A 15847-nucleotide genomic window follows, 5' to 3' on the forward strand; every position below is an offset into this window, starting at 1 on the left:
TCAGGCAGAGCCTTGTCCCCAGTGCCGGAATGGGGAGGAGGGGCAATGGCCCCCCCACTTTTTACTGGCTATGAGGGCAAGCAAGGGAGGGGAGGGGGCGGAGAGGAGTGACCTGGGGGAGGCAGGGTCTTTTGCAGGGGGGAGGAAGAGACCGCGCAAGAGTGGGGCCTCAGGGAGAAGGGGCCATGTGGAGGCTCAGGGAAGGGTGGTACAAGGGCAGGGAGAAGGGGCAGGGCAGGGACTCTGGGGGAACTAATGGTTTGGGTACTTGTGGGCCACTCACTTTTAGGGTGCTTCCACTGCTCCTGTCCTCATTGCATGGAGTATGGAGCAGCCAGATTTGCTGATCTGTTGATGTAATTGATCTAAAAGGATATGGGAGCACTGTTAATGTTTTACCCTAGTGGGTTTGATGAAGCTGAGGTATGTAGTGTTTTTGTTGGAGATGGAAGTGAAAGCCTTACGGAGTGCTGAAGAGTGTTCTCAACAGCATTTATAGCCCATATGAAGATAGAAAGGAATGCCCAAGTCTTTTCTCTTACTTCCATGCCTTTAAGATGACTTTTGTCCCTGCATTAACTGTTCCTAAATAGAGTTTTCTTCTTCAAATGAGGTTCCCTGTGTGTATTCCACACACTGGTGCACATGTGCTCCAGCTGCTGGAGTCTGAAATTTTTTTTTCAAGCAGTATCCATTGGTACACATGTGCCATAGCATTCTTCATGCACCGAACTGAGGGCATAAAAGCTGGTGTGGGCCAACACCTCTCCAGTTCCTTCTGAATGGTCCAAGTAGAAATCTTTGGTGTTCTCAACTCATTTCTACGGTGTTGTTTCTGTAAATATATTCTAAATAGTTTTAGTATTTTTTCTAGTAAAGTGTAGTTAGATAGTTGGTCTCCTTTTTCCACCCTACATGCACCTTGGAGAATTTATTCCCCACCAGGGAAGCCTGGGATTATGCCTAGGGTTCCGAGGTTCAAGAACTGTTTCGTGCCCTAGCTCTTTTTCTGTGAGTGACGAACATTTCAGCCAAGGGCAGCATCTGCAGCTCCCAGAACTCCTGACGGTTGGGAACTTAAGAAACACCTAACAGAGAAGGAAATGAGACTCTAGTCTGATCAGGGCCAGGGACACTCCCCTCCCCATATGTCAGACTCATCAAACAGGAACTGAGGTTAAGGCCATGTCTACACTTACTAGGGATCTACCCTGCTGCGATTGATGCAGCAGGGGTTGATTTAGTGCAGTGGTTCTCAAACTTCTATACTGGCAACCCCTTTCACATAGCAAGCCTCTGAGTGTGACCCCCCCCCAATCAATTAAAAACACTTTTAAATATATATAACACCATTATAAATGCTGGAGGCAAAGCGGGGTATGGGTTGGAGGCTGAGAGCTCGTGCCCTCCCCATGTAATAACCTTGTGACCCCCTGAGGGGTCCTGACCCCCAGTTTGAGAACTACTGATTTAGTGGTTCTAGTGAAGACCCGCTAAATTGACCGCAGAGCGCTCTCTGTTTGACTCTGGTACTCCAGAACTAAAAGATTAAGGTAAGTCGACGGGAGAGCATCCAACGCAGCGTGGTGTAGACACTGCAATAAATCGACCTAAGCTACCTCAACTCCAGCTACATTATTCACATTGCTGGAGTAGCATAATTTAGGTCATACATACAATATTAGGGTTGGAAGGGACCTCAGGAGGTGGTCAAGTCCCACCCCCTGCTCAAAGCAGGACCAATCTCCCATTTTTGTCCCACATCCCTAAATGGCCCCCTCAAGGATTGAACTCACAACCCTGGGTTTAGCAGGCCAATGCTCAAACCACTGAGCTATCCCTCCCCCCCAAGGTCGACTTACTGTAGTTGTGTAGGCAAGGCCTAAGACTTCTAAGCCTGAAGAGAAGCCTTCCCATGAGAGTAAGAGGCACTCATAGGCAAAAGGACAAACAATCTTTGTCGAAAACTGCTCCAAAGAGGAAGGATCCCTCCCCACCCTGTCAAAGTTGGGAGAGCCTAGCATATGGGTGCTAAGGACTTGAGTAACTCTTCCTGGCAAGTGAACGTGGTGCTTAAGGGTACAGATCCACCAGTTGCAGCACCAGTTCCTATGGCTAAGGACAAAAAGTGAGTGGTGCTCTCTGCAACATCCAGGGCCAATGTGGTGACTAAAGCAACATGGCTCCAGATGGATCTGACTTCTACTGTGACCAGGGAAGCTTTGGGTCTGACAGCTCCACCAGTAGACTGTCCCTGCTCCCCAGTGTGGTCTGAGATCTAAGTCTTCCTGGAGGACATTTTTGCTCTCCCCTGATCTCATTCACCCCTCCTCTCGGGACTGTCCCTATTCCAGGACATTGTTACTCCTGGGGATGCAAAGTCGTTCTTCCATCTTGCCTGCCAGCCTCAGTGCCATTGGTTTCTACAGGTATGTTAGCAACAAGAAAAAGGTCAGGGAAAGTGTGGGACCCTTAACGAATGGGGGAGGCAACCTAGTGAGAAGATGATGTGGAAAAGGCTGAAGTACTCAATGCTTTTTTTTGCCTCGGTCTTCACAGACCGGGTCAGCCCCCACACTGCTGTCCTGGGCAACACAGTATGTGGAGGAGGTGAGCAGCCCTCCATAGTGAAAGAACAGGTTAAGAAAATTTAGAAAAGCTGGACATGCAAAAGTCCATGGGTCCAGATCTAATGCAGCCGAGAGTGCTGAGGGAATTGGCTGATGTGATTGCATAGCCATTGGTCATTTTCTTTGAAAACTCGTGGCAATCAGGGGAGGTCCCAGACGATTGGAAAAAGGGCACTATATTTGCCATCTTTAAAAAAGGGAAGGAGGAGAACCCGGGGAACTACAGACCAGTCAGCCTCACTTCAGTCCCTGGAAAAATCATGGAGCTGGTCCTCAAGGAAACCATTTTGAAGAACTTGGAGGAGAGGAAGGTGATCAGGAACAGTCAACATGGATTCACCAAGGGCAAGTCATGCCTGATCAACCTGCTTGCCTTCTATGATAACTTCTGTGGATATGGGAAAAGCAGTGGATGTGATATATCTTGACTTTAGCAAAGCTTTTGATATGGTCTCCCACAGTATTCTTGCCAGCAAGTTAAAAAAGTATGGATTGGATGAATGGACTATAAGGTGAATAGAAAGCTGGCTAGATTGTCGGGCTCAACGGGTAGTGAACAGCCGCTCAATGTCTAGTTGGCAGCCAGTATCAAGCGGAGTGCCCCAGGGGTCGGTCCTGGGGCTGGTTTTGTTCAACTTCTTTATTAATGATCTAGACGATGGGATAGGTTGCACCCTCAGCAAGTTCGCAGATGACACTAAGCTGGAGGGAGAGGTAGATATGCTGGAGGGTGGGGATAGGGTCCAGAGTAATCTAGACAAAATGGAGGTTTGGGCCGAAAGAAATCTGATGAGGTTCAACAAGGACAAGTGCAGTGTCCCGTACTTAGGACGGAAGAATCCCATGAATTGCTACAGGCTGGGGACTGACTGGCTAAGCAGCAGTTCTGCAGAAAAGGACCTGGGGATTATAGTGGATGAGAAGCTGGATATGAGTCAGCAGTGTGCCCTTGATGCCAAGAAGGCTAACTGCATGTTGGACTGCATTAGTAGGAGCATTGCCAGCAAATCGAGGGAAGTGATTATTCCCCTCTATTCGGCACTGGTGAGACCACATCTGGAGTATTGCATCCAGTTTTGGTCCCCCCACTACAGAAAGGATGTGGACAAATTGGAGAGACTTGCGGAGGGCAACGAAAATGATAAGGAGGCTAGGGCACATGACTTACAAGGAGAGGCTGAGGGAACTGGGCTTGTTTAGTCTGAAGAAGAGAAGAGTGAGGAGGGATTTGATAGCAGCCTTCAAGTACCTGAAGCGGGGTTCCAAAGAGGATGGAGCTTGGCTCTTCTCAGTGGTGGCAGATGACAGACCAAGGAGCAATGGTCTCAAATTGCAGTGGGGGAGGTCTAGGTTGGATATTAAGAAACACTTTTTCACTAGGAAGGTGGTGAAGCACTGGAATGGGAGCTGGTGGAATCTCCATCCTTAGAGGTTTTTAAGGCCTGCTGGACAAAGCCCTGGCTGGGATGATTTAGTTGGGGTTGGTCCTGCTTTGAGCAGGGGGTTGGACTAGATGACCTCCTGAGGTCTCTTTCAACCGTAATCTTCTATGATTCTAATCTGGGATCTGTCCTTTTCTTCTAGTGAATTGGAAACTCCTCTGGAGAATCTGCAATACCAAGTAGAGGTGACCCCAGAGAGAAGCCCTATAAGATCAAGGTCCCGACCTATGGCCAAACATGATTGGCCAAAAGACAGATGGTACCCTGTGCCATGAGGTTCTCCCCTGCCAGTTGCTTCCACGTACTGGCATTGTTGGGAGCCCTACTGTAGACACCCATGGTTGGTACGTGATCCCTGTTTCCCATCACCTGGCCAACACCAAACAGCTCCACCAGAGTATTCTGGATCTGACTGTTTTGGAGTCTAATTTCATCGACTTCACTGGATGAGGTGGTTATTCCATCTTCTGTGTCTCTGCCTGATGACTTCAGGCAATATTAGGAGCTTTTGCTCAGTTGGGCTTCCAAGGTGCAGATTCAGCTTGAGGAAATTCAGGAGCCTCAACAAGAGTGCTGGATATTTTGCAGACTTCTGGTCCCAGTCAGACAGCCTTCCTAATCAACAAGGCCAGCATGGACCCAGCAAAGACTTTGTAGCACACTCCTGGTTCTTGTGCTTCCACCCCAAAGAGAGTCAAGAAGTGTTACTTTGTTCCATCCAAAGGGGGAGAGTTTTTATTCTTGCATCTGCTGCCTAACTCATTGGTTGTACAAGTCGCTACCGAGAGATCCAGGCAGCAATATCCAAAGGCTATTCCCTGTGATAAGGGGCACAAACAGCTCAACCTCCTGGGAAGAAAAGTCTTCTCTTCCACCTCTCCTCCAGTTCAGGGTCTTGAACTATCAGGCCCTTCTTGTCATATGTGACTTTACCAGTTATGCTAAGTGTCTAGATATTAAGGACATGCTCCAGGAAGAGGATAGAGCTGAATTCCGGGCCTTAATTGATGCGGGCAAATTGGTGGCCAGAAATTCCCTGCAGGCTGCAGTGGATGCTGCGTCCAGGGGAATAGCTACGGTAATTGCCCCGCCACCAAGACAAAACATCGGAGACAGGGATATACGGTGAGACCACCACCGTGGCCCTTTTATCATAAATGTTCTAGGAACCACCATAAAAGACAGAAGGTTTATAGGCCCAAGAATGCAGTCCTTTCAACATCCACCACATCTTACTCTGACCTTCAGCCAGTTTCTTTGAATGGGACTGTTGAGACCTGCCCCCCTTTATTGATGCCACATCATTTCCGTCCTCAGATTTTTGGAGGCCAGCTTACCCAAGTTTCCTGCAACTACTGGCACATGTGTTCAGGAAATTATTCATGGTGACTATCTGATTGAGTTTCTGGCAACTTCTACCTACTAACCCACTTCCCGATTCCCTTTCATGGACCACTCTCACAAGGAGATGTTTTTGCCATGAAGTGTATTAACTTTTCTGGGGAGCCTTAGAAAGAGTTCCACCTCAACATCAAGGGAAGGGGTTCTAACTCTTTAATCCCCCAAAAGAATGGGAGATGGAGGCCGATTCTCGACCTATGACAATTGAACATATTCATCTGACAACTAAAATTCCACATGATTTCTTTGGCATCAGTAATTCCTTCCCTGGAGACAGCACATGGTCGTGGCTCTTGACATGGAAGATGTTATATTTTCACATAAACATTCACCCATCTCGCAAGAAGTTCCTCAGGGTCCTCTTTAGTTAAGACCATTGCCAGTTTAGAGTCCTCCCCTTTGGACTACCCATAGCACCCAAGTTCTTTACAAAAATGTTTTTCAGTGGTGGCAGCTTGGATAGACGTATTAATAATCTTGTTAAGCATGTGGCAGACACTCTGCAGATACCCCTTGAGGAAGTTGGGAAACCACAACACACTATCTAGAGTTACTCTTTTCATAAACGAGGCTCTACTGGAACCTGCTAGAACTATCTGGCAAATCCCGGCCTTGGTGACGTCCATTTGTAAAATATGTCCCCTCCAAGGACTCTGAATTCCTCTTCCCCCACCCACCTCCCAATTCTTTGGTTGTTGATGAGATGAACAAGCGGGACAAAACCCTGTTATAAATCCACCCCATACAACAGAAACCAAAAGCACCTGGACCTCCTGGGAAGGCAGGCCAGCTCATTGGCTACACTGCAATTTTGTGCTGCAAATTACCAAGCACTGATGGCCAAGTAAAACTTTACCAAGTACATGAAATTTGGGTCATTTATTGAGCATCTTCCTCCCGGCCAAAGAAAACAATTCCAGGCCCCTATTGCTGAGGGACAGTTGCTGGCAAGAACATCTTTGCAGGTGGTGCATGATGCTGCAGACACTGCAGTCCATTCTATCGCTAGGGTAGTGATGATGCGTAGGGCTTCCTGGCAGCAATTGTCTGACTACCCCAGGGAAGTTCAAAATATGGTTGAGGATCTGTTTGACGGATGGAAGTTGAGTCGTTACATACCCTTAAAGATTCTAGGGCCATGTTATGCTTGTTAGGCAACTATACTCTTACAAACAAACGAAGTTCAGCAGCTCGCAAATGGCTGAGAGATCCTGACCTATGCAGTTCTCTGGATTCCAGAGACCCATGGAACTTGTCCAGGAAAAGGCACAGGTTCCTCTACTCCATCTGATGTTGCTCCACAACAGGCATCATCATTGAAGTGCCAGTTTTTATGTGACATTTGGGGGGGAGGGGAGGGGTTGAATTCCCACCCATCGTTTGCCGGCCAGCTTCAGAGTTTTGCCCACCTTCCCCCATTTGGAAACAGATTCTCCACTTCTAGAATGCATGGGAGTGGATGACCTCAGACAAATAGGTGCAGGAAGTAGTAATATTAGGCTACACCATCCACTCTCCCTCCCTCCCTCCCTCCTTCTCATTCCTCTTCCCTGTCCTGCTTGAGGGACCCCTCTCTCAAGCCCCTGTTAAGGCAGGAAGTAAACACCCCTCTTCATTTAGGAGCAATAGAACTAGTACCTGCTCAATCCAGGAAAAAGGGCTTCTGTTTGAGCTATTTGCTCTTTCTGAAGAAGAATTGAGGATGGAGAGCAATTCTGGATCTAAGACTCCTAAAGAGATTTGTGAGACCCCAGAAATTCAGGATGGTGAGCCAGGCAGCTATAATTTCTTCTCCAGATTTAGGAGACTGAATTTTTGGCCCTAAGACTCCAGGCTGTGTACTTCCATATAGCGATGCACTCATCTCCTCCAATTTGTGGTAGGCCAGGATCATTTGCAGTATCAAGTGCTCCCCTTTGGCCACTCCTCAGCCCTGAGAGTATTCTCAAAGGTTGTGTCAGTGGTGGCTACTTACCTGCCTTGCCAGACTATAGTGGTATTCCCATACCTCAGTGATTGGCTTCTCAAGGATCAATCCTACCAAGATGTGTTGTCCGTCACAGTGCTTTCTTGGGTTTTGGACCTGAGTGTCCAGCTGAAGATAGAAAATCCACACTAATACCTGTTCACAATATACATTTCATAGGGCGGCTGGATTCCCTGGCAGCCAGGGCATCTCTTCCTATGGACAGGTTCTGGATGTTATTGCACCTTGTCAAAACAATTCAAGACAGCCCCCAGATCTCCATCAGAAACTGCCTTCAACTTTTGGGTCATATGGCCACTTGCACTTTCGTGACAGAAAATGCAAAGTTACACCTCTGCTGTCTCTGGGAGTAGCTCCGAATGGCTTGCTTGCCAACTGGACAGTCTACACAGCAGGTGTTGGTTCCCTAAAGGATGAAGCATTCCCTAGGCCGGTGGTAGATACATCACAATGTGGGGGCAAGGGTCCCCTTCCTCCAACTGGCAGTGACTGTAACCGCAGATGCATCGCTGTTGGGATGGGGGATGCACCTTGACTCCCTGACAGCACAGAGCAAGTGGTCACCTCAAGAGTGAGGTGTGCAGCTGAGCAGTAATCACTAGCCAGGACCAGAGCCATCGCTTTCAACATGGGCAGAGCCAGTGTCCATGCAAGGCTGGCCCGGGTGGTAGATGGCAAGAACAGTAGCAGTGGCTCCCTGAGAGTGAGCTGGTTTAAACTGGACTGTTTCGAGGCAAAACAAGGAGACTTGTGGGCTGGAGTGCTAGAAGAGAATTTGTGCAGGGGAACATCTTGGGAGCAGAAGAGTGTGCATGGGTGGGGTTCCAAACACCTGGCTGAGGGCCAGGCTGGGCAGTCTTTAGAATAGCTGACTGGCCAGTGAATCAGTATTTGGCATTTGTATGGCTGGATGACCCATATTTCTGACTACAGGAGTCAGGGGTGCCTGTGGGACCCTGTGTGGGCAGCATTGCTCTGCAGTACCCCACACTTCTCGTGGGGGGCAGCAAGCATTCCCCTTTGTGTGGCAGATTAGAAGGTGGAAGCTTTCGCCACCCTAGCCTGGCTATGTGGAGTCTGTGTCTGAGCTACAGCATGCTGAGCACCGCACGTTTCCAGTGGGCTCACAAGAACAAATAAGTGGGGAAGGTCACATTTGCCTAATTAATGGTTTCTTAGTGAATCTCACACAGTGACATTTGGGTAACTTCCCCCTCCTCATGTCTGATACCAGGCATCTGAGTGAGAAGTCACTGCCCAACTCCCTTGGGACCTTGACATTCTGCCCTCATTAGAGCTAATTACCTGGGATGAGCTCCTCCTAGACAGCTCTGTTCATCATAAGGGCTATCACAGCTACTGGTGTCATACATATTAATGCCAGCACATGGTAGCTTAAGCATAGCCCTAGCTCATGCACATGCCACAGGAATCCTGTACAGACCAACAGCGTGACCCAGATCTGCAAATCAGCATTCAAACTGCATGCTGGGGCATGGCACTGACTGGGCCAATGGGTCCACAGCCATTGGGGATCCACTTAGCCCAGGGGCTCTCCTATGGCCCAGAGTGGGGACCATGCCTTAACAGAGCCATTGCCTGGTGGGCATCTCCCGTCTCATCCCTCCCATTCACTGTCACTTTGGTCATCTCCCTTCCCATTTGCCATCCCCCCCTTCTCCTTTGTGATGCTTCCTGTGGGTGCCAGGGTGAGACATCTTGCTACCTCCTGCCCTGAGCATGAGGAAGCCTTGTCTGTGCCTGCCGTTGGTCAGCTCCCTGGACCCCAGGCAACACAGGTACTCCTCTCTAGGCTGTGTGGGCCCTGCTGTCACCACAGGTTAGTGATAGGCATGCTCCAGCTCTTGGAGTGTCTCCCTGGAGCATGCAGCCAGTGGACACTCAGAATTCACAGGCCTGCTGCTCCCGAAGAAAGCTGTGCACCACAGCTTATCAGTTCAACCCCAGCTCACTGCTTAACACACAGCACTGAGAGACGTTTATAGTGAAAACTAGTAAAGATTTATTTAACAAAGCACAGAGATTCAAGTAATAACAAGTCGAGTATTGGAAACAGATGGTTACGTATAAACTAAAATCATAACACACGTTCTAGAACCTAGACTCAGTTAACTAGATGCTTTTATGTCTTGTAGCAGAATCTCATCTACCGTGCTTTCTGTGTCTTACAGCCAGGCTAGCTGTGACCCTCTGATCATAACACAAACACTGTGTTAACTTGCCTCCACAGTGAAGGATCCAGGGTGTACCTCTGCACCCCCAAATATATCTCAACAATCCATTGTCTTTACTTAGAACAGGATCCCCTCCTGCTCTTTATTTCTTCCTGTCAATTTTCTCTCTTGAAGATTTCAGTCTCTTGATAGCATTTGACTCAGTATGCAAACAGACATCTATTGTGAGACATCAATGCCTAATACACACATGACCAGACAGAGGAATAAAGGTTTGCTTGAAAGAAACCTTTCCGAGTCACGTTACTTGCCTTAACACAATGTTCAGTACAGACATGTAATGCCTTAAATATTATCTGTACATACATTTTACAATGGTTATGACAACCAGTGTCTTACTGACTCTCATAGAGATTTCAGATGCCACTTTTTGGTGAATTATTATGCATCACTCTGACCCAGGGGGTTTCTGTAAAACCCTATGTACCCCCAATGTCCCCTACCAGTTGGCATCAAAAGGTCTCTGGCTCACATGCACCCTTCTTCTGGCCCTGCCTCCCTGCACATCCATGTCTCCTGTTAGTGGCTTCTAATGGTCCCGCTTCCTTGTACAGTGCTGGCACGTAATCGAAATAGGTTGTCATCTCCTTTTTCCTTCCAGCTGCTTTTGTAGGTCTCTTGGCTGGTCTTTGCAAAGATGAGGCCAGACACCTGTGGAAGCTGCTGATGACAAGGGAGAGGGGCTATTATCCCATCGCCCCTCCATCCCCAGCAGGTCCGACAGCTGCTTGGGCAGGCTCTCCAGGTTCAGTTTCCGAGGCCCCTGCCCTGCCTGTGTGACTGAGGTGCTACCAGGCACGGTGACCCTCTGGAGAGCAGTTCCCAACATGTCCTGAGAGCAGCTTTAACTCCAGAAAGAGATGTGGGAAGGGAGGCAGGGGGATAAATCCATGATTTTTAACAGTTGCCATGGCTCTCCACAGGGTCTCAGCCTGCTCTCTGGTATTCAGTGCCCTGCAGCCTCCAATACCCCGCCACACACAAATGCTGGCTGGCACGTTCCCAGCCTCCTCCCTGTTCCACACCTGCTGGCTGGTGCCTCCTGATGCCATAGCAGATGTTACCAAAACTCTGGTAGACCCAGCTGGGTCCTGGAAGTGCCCAGGACCACCTGGCGCTCCACAGGGTCCCCATCCCAAGCAGGCCCCTGCTAGCTCGCAGGTACTAGATGAGAAAGATTGTTACATTTTGTTTCTTGGTGGCAGCTGAGGATGTCCACGGAGCTCCTCAGCCCACACTTGTTCTCGCTCCACATCCGCAGTCCTGCCCTGGCTCCCTCTTGTGCAGGGGTGGGCAAACTTTTTGGGCTGAGGGCCACATCTGGGTGGGGAAATTATATGGAGGACCGGGGCAGGGGGTTGGGCTGTGGGAGGGGGTGTGGGTGGGGGTGTGGTGTGCAGGAACAGGCTCAGGGCAAGGGATTGGGGTAGAGGAGGGCTGCGGGGTGTATGAGGGGGCTCAGGGAAGGGGGTTGGGGGTGCAGGAGGGGTATGGGGTGTGATGGGGCTCAGGGCAGGGAGTTGGGGTGCAGGAGGGGTGCAAGCTGCAGGCAGGGAGTTGCGGGGGCAGGGTGCTGGAGGGGTTTGGGCTCCAGCCTGGCCCCGTTTACGTGGGGGATGGGGGGGCCACAGGTCTCCGGACGTTGTCCTTGCTACGTCTCCAGGTACCTCCCTCAAAGGTCCCATTGGCCACAGTACCCTGTTCCTGGCCAATGGGAGCTGCGGCGGGGGGCGGTGCCTGGAGGCAAGGGCAACGCATGGAGCCCTCTGTCCCCTCCCGCTCAGACCCCAGGGATGTGGTGCCGGCCGCTTCTGAGAGTGGCGTGGGGCTTGCGGCACCATGGGGGGCAATCCTGTGGGCCGGATCCAAAGCCCCGAGGGGCCGGATCCGGCCCACAGGCCGTAATTTGCCCACCCCTTTTCTAGGGGAAAGACCAGTCATTGTGCAGGGGAACTTTGATGCAAGGAACATGCACATGCTGGCCTCATGCAGCCATTTACCACCCCCCCTTCCCATGTGCCTGACACTTGCTCTCTGACTGGAAGAAACCAGGAGTCTCTCCACTGAAGCCAGGTGTAAATTAGAGCAGAATCGGATAAGAGGGGTTCTGTACCTCTGCCAGGGGCTTATGAGGAAGAGGAAGCCAATTTCCCATTGTGTTAGTATCAATTGTTTGGTTACATTTGTGACCCAGGCAAATGAGCAGACACTGGGGGCTTGGCTACACTTAGAGCTCTGCAGCTGCACCCCTGTGGTGCTTCGTGAAGACGCTTCCTATGCCAAAGGCAGAGCTTTCCCATCGGTGTATGCACGCCATCTCCCCAAGAGGCAGTAGCTGTATCGATGGGAGAAGCCCGCACGGTCGACATAGTGCTGCCCACACCGTGGGTTAGGTCGGTATAACTACGTCGCTCAGGGGTGTGGAGTGAGGCAGCTATACCAACATAAGCTGGTAGTGTCGACCTGGCCAGAGATTCCTTCCTTGGCTGGTTTCTCTCCTGGATCAATAAGCCAGAACCAGGAGCGTGGGAGGCCTCATCAGTGCTCTAGAGCAGAGTGTTGATTGATGTGGGGTTTATTAAACTGATTCGGACCAGGCCAACTTAGACAATCCCTGAGCACCCACAGCAGAGGTGACGGGTTCTCAGTCTTTCATGCTGTGGCTGAAATCAGACAGAACAACACCAGCCACTCCTCTGGGAATTGCCCTTTTGCCCCTTCCTGTTGTAGTGAGAGGTAATTAACCATGCTCCCTGCAGCTCTGCTGCTTTCTGTGGATCCAGCTGAGATGTAGCAAAGGCTGAAGTTCAGCCAGTGACTGCCTGACTTTGCAAATGTGCTAAACAAACATCCATGTGACCTGGGCTCCTGCTGCCTGGTCCCACTTCCTCCTGGAATTGTCAGACGTGAGTGTCTGGCCACATTTCTCCTGGATTTTCAATATGGTCTCCAATTTTACTCATGGCCTGTATGTCACAAGCAATTACTGCTTTCTACACAGGTGATACACAAGCAAACAAACATGCACCTTTACTGTAGGTGAGCCGGAATTTCTGTGCCTAAGCATAAACTCAGTTAATAGCACTCATTAACTTCTGAAAGTGTACTTATTTATACTATCTGCAGCCTTCCTTCGCCATTGGAGAGGATGGCTGCAGCCAGGAGGGAAGCTGCCCATTCAAACAGCAACCTTCCATGTAACCAGGCCCTGGAGTGAAAATACAGGGGTGAACTGGGTGTCCTTATCCTGACAGAATTAACAGCTATGAGAGGTTAGCGGGCAACATTCAGAGTTGGTTTGAAATTGACCATCTAGATTCTTACATGGCCTTCTCACTACAGGTTCTGAGCCTCGGAAGCTGATACCAGAGACATCTGTGTATAAAACAGACGCTCCCATTCACACTGAGTGGCTCTGACAGTGCCTGCACTCCTTCCACTCCCCTTCTCCCTCCAATCACACTGGGCCCTCATGCCACTGGCCTGCTCGTACCTGGCAAACATAGAGCAGGGCATGCTCAGGGCAGCAATTCACCCACAGTAAACTGAAATGTTTGGATCAATTAAATGAAAAAACGGGAGATTTCAGGGCTCCCAAGAGAAGTTCCTGGCCCACTGGGGCAGCTTGTACAAAACTGGGACTGTCCCAGTGGGACTAGGATTCTGGATTCTTTAGGCAGAATAGAATTACTTAGCATAGAATTTGGCCAAGACAGTGGAGCTAATTTTCTCAGGAAAATTGCCAGGAGCCCTTTGCTAGCCACAGCAGCTGGGAGCTCAGGTTTTAGTTCTGAAGATTCTTTTCAAATTTGATGGCAAACTTTTGCATAGCCCCCAGCCTGCGTGTGAGCTCTCAGCCCAGCCTGGTGTTTCTGCTCTCCTGCACTGGGGCATGGCCCCTCCAGCCCAGCCCGACAAGTGGAAGGTTTCCTGTTGTTCCCTCTCCTGAAGCTGGAAGCACATTGGTGGCAGTAATTGGCCCTCCTTGCTGCGCTTGCCTCCTCCGGTTCTCCAGCCTCCAGCCAGTTCCAAGGGATTTGCAACATTAATTAGTTTCAAAGGTTCATTATGTGAGGAGAAAGCAGGGAGGATGGAAACGAGCTAAAAAACAGCCTGCCATGGCCCTTGCTGTCTGACAAAGTGCTAATTAGCTATTACCCATCAGACACAGCAGGTGGTCTCTGAGTTCCAGCCACTAAGTTAAAAACCAACAAACATGCTTCATATAATTCTAGCTAGCCCCACTTGGCATGGGGAGGCCGAGGGGGCCTGCTAGCATAGGTGGTGGCTGGAAGAGACTTCCCTTCATGGCCTCTCTGGCAGATCAGTGAGGGGCCTGATTCTGGGGTCCCATAGCAGGTGAGTGGGGAACCTGTCAAACTTCAGAGCAGACCTCCCTCTCAGTGGCTGGCAGAGCCCCTCCCATCCTTCCTTCTCGTCCTGCCCTGCAGCGGCCTCAGAACTAACACAGCTCATACCACAGACCTGCCAGGGAACACGCTTCCTTCTCCATGACTGGAAATAGCCACGGCACCCAGGGAGCATCCCCCACAAAGCTCCAGGAGGCGCAAGCAAGCGGCAAAACACCATCTCAGACCCAAACCAGAGAATTGTGCTCAGCTCTCACTGGGGCCAACGGAGGCAAAGGGAGAGCCAGGCAGTGTCCGCTCAGAGGCTGGACAAGCTACAGAGCCAAGGCAGAGTTCAGTGGCTGCCTGCTGTCTATGGCAGGGACTGTCAGTTTGGTCTGTGTTTGTACAACACCTAGCGCAGCAGGCGCTTGGGTCATGCCTGGGGTGCCTGGGCATCACCGTAATACACCTAATAAACAACAGTAAAAACGGAGGCACTGCCCAAAAAGCCAGGAGTTAGGGAGGGAATGCAGAACTAAGCGTAGCCCAGTGCACTTGTCACAGAAATGCCCAGAGCTGGATCATGCACAGGACTTGGACAGCGTCCGGGCAGCAGAGGCAAGGCAGTACGAGCTGACTCCCCACCTGCAGCCTTCCTTCCCCGGCAAGGCAAGCTGGCTTTGCTTGGATCCCTTCACCCTCACACGCATCGGCCGAAGGCGAGGAGGCCAGGCTCCAGATAAATCTGGGAGATTGGGGGAGCTATCCCAGCCCCTGGAGGCCAGCACAGCAGCCCAGGTGTGAGTCCTCCGAGGTTAGTCTCAGTGTTATTCCTGATGCTTTGGGGTGCCATTCCTCCCCGATAAGGCTGGGGAGAGCTCGAACGTGGTCTTTGCTCTCGTGCTGTGTTAGGGAGGGAGGCCAGAGCAGAGGGCTTATCACAGATTCTTAGAGTTTACAACCAGAAGGAACCATTAGATCAGAGACACACTGTAACCAAGACATCTCAGCATCTTCTTCTGTCACCTGCAGAATCAGCATTCCCACAGGGCACAAACGGGGGCTGAGGGGGCCCAGAATGAGCCCTTAGCTCCTGGAAACACGACTGGGCTGGGAACCAGAGCAGGAGGAGCCTTGCAGTGTCCAGGCAGGGATTACTAAGGCATCCTGCCTCAGGAGGACTAAGAAAGCCTGTGGTCCAAGTTAATCAAATTCCCACCCAGGGCTGCCAGGACAGGCTGTTGTGCTGGAGGGTGCTGGGGGATTTGATCTGTGGGCAATCACAGACATCACTGAAACTGTCAGGCATGCAAGCTGCCCTTCATTCAGGCTACATGGAAGAAGCAATTAAGCTCCTATATGAAGTAAGATAGATGAAACAACAGTAGCCACTGCCCAAGGTGCTGGACATGGGGGGGCCTAAGCAAGAGCTAAGTCAGAAAAAATAAGAAGAGAGTGATATAGCAAAGGCCAGGGCAGAGCCCCTGGCTGGTGGAGCAGTGTGTGTCACAAGCAGACAGGGCCAGAGAGGCACTGGTGAGAGAGGCCTGGGAGGAAGCGTCTCTGGGGCAGAGTGCTGGCTGGAAAGGTAGGCATGGAATGGTGAGCAAGGACACGTCTTGCTGCTGTGCACAGGGAGACAGGACTCTGTGCCCATTGTTTGTCAATACACAGGATTGCACCAAAGAAATGCCTGCCTCCATTTCAATTTCCCCTCCTAATGGAAGCAACCCACTAAGGCTCCAGTTATTGGCCATCCAATTGGGTCACGGGACTCTGG

This window comes from Lepidochelys kempii, chromosome 10 (genome assembly GCF_965140265.1).
Source record: "Lepidochelys kempii isolate rLepKem1 chromosome 10, rLepKem1.hap2, whole genome shotgun sequence".
Lineage (NCBI taxonomy): Eukaryota > Metazoa > Chordata > Testudines > Cheloniidae > Lepidochelys > Lepidochelys kempii.